Here is a 1,446-nt window from a genome sequence, read left to right on the forward strand (position 1 = left end):
ATCGGTATATATTATTACAATTTTAATACAGTTTTTTCCTTTCTTAAAAAGTGTACATTTTTTTCTGGCACCCTCACGTATAATTTTATGTTAAATATATATATATATATATATATATATATATATATATATATATATATATATATTTATATGTATACAAACACACACATACACACACACACACATATTGGAGGTATATATACCCAAGGTGTATATTTTTATATATACATATATATATATCTTCAAGGGAGGCCAGGGGCAGATCTGGGGCGGATCAGAGGGTCTGGCATGGCATCCTGCAGTCAGTCATGCCTCCCTGAGATGCCCCACGGTTGGTGCCTGCCTGCAACCCAATCACGTTCTTGCCCTCTTGCAGCATGTCCAAGAGGTTCCAAGGGTTCTCCTTGGAGTTCATAGGAAACCCGTTGGGATTCCCCAGAGAAAAGCCCATCATCCCAGGCTACTGCCAGCCCACCCAAGTTCATTATTGTCCACTGCACACAGGCCATGCTCTTTCCTTCCCACAGGTTCACAGTCTGGAAGATGGTGGTGGTGGTGATACTGTAGTGCTCAGCTGCTCGTAGGAACAGAGACCTGCTCCATCTGCTTGAAGGCCATGGTGGAGACCTGGGTCTTCTTCAGTGGGGCCTGCCCCTCACGATACAGTCCGTTAATAAGCTCACACGGCACCGTGCCATCCTTGACTCAGTTCTGGAAGTTCTCACGCCCAGGCTGGGGCGAGCCCACATCCCTGCGGCACTGGGCGGTGAGCCACTGGATCAGGATTTGCTCCATGTCTACCTCAAATTCTATCTTCTGCTGCGCCTCCTGGCTTGGGGTGTAGGCAGGTCCCAAGTTGGCCATTCTGAAGGGTGGTGGTGACTGCTGAACCTTGGGCAGGGCGGAGAGCACGCACTCCGCGCGGGGCTGCAGGGAAGTATATTATCTCTTTTAAACACACACTATATTGCCTCCTGGTCATTTATTCTAAATTGGGTGGTGGGTGTTGAGGTTTTTTAAAAACCTTTTTGAAAGTCTGAAATATTTTATCATTTTAAAACTTTTGCCTTATGGAAGTTTAAATCTAAGGTATCCAGATACTAAGCTAGATAAAGCAATGTTATTATCTGAATCATGTCCTTTGAAATACTTGGAATTTGAAGAACAGGATATGCAGTTTATATTATAACTAATTTTGGAGCAATATATGGCAGGTGATTTTCTATTTATTTTGGAAAATCAGAGTACACTGAAAGTTGAAAGTGAAGGACAAAAGCTTTTTTTTGTTCATGGCACATATTTCAGTATATTTTTCTGAAATATATCTAATATCTTCTGAACAATGCCTTCATGTTCTTATTTATTATCAAACATTATTATTGGTATTTCTGCATAAAAGGTTTTAAGAAGACCATGGTATAATTTTCTTATATTAAGAAAAAGGAT

General features: G+C 41.1%; 1 pseudogene; it reads right to left on the minus strand.

Annotated features, from left to right (window-relative positions):
- Nucleotides 1-274: 274 nt before the first annotated feature.
- LOC109437100 (transgelin-2) lies at nt 275-1,080 on the minus strand (annotated as a pseudogene).
- Nucleotides 1,081-1,446: the final 366 nt, after the last annotated feature.

Source organism: Rhinolophus sinicus, linkage group LG09 (assembly GCF_036562045.2).
Source record: "Rhinolophus sinicus isolate RSC01 linkage group LG09, ASM3656204v1, whole genome shotgun sequence".
NCBI lineage: Eukaryota > Metazoa > Chordata > Mammalia > Chiroptera > Rhinolophidae > Rhinolophus > Rhinolophus sinicus.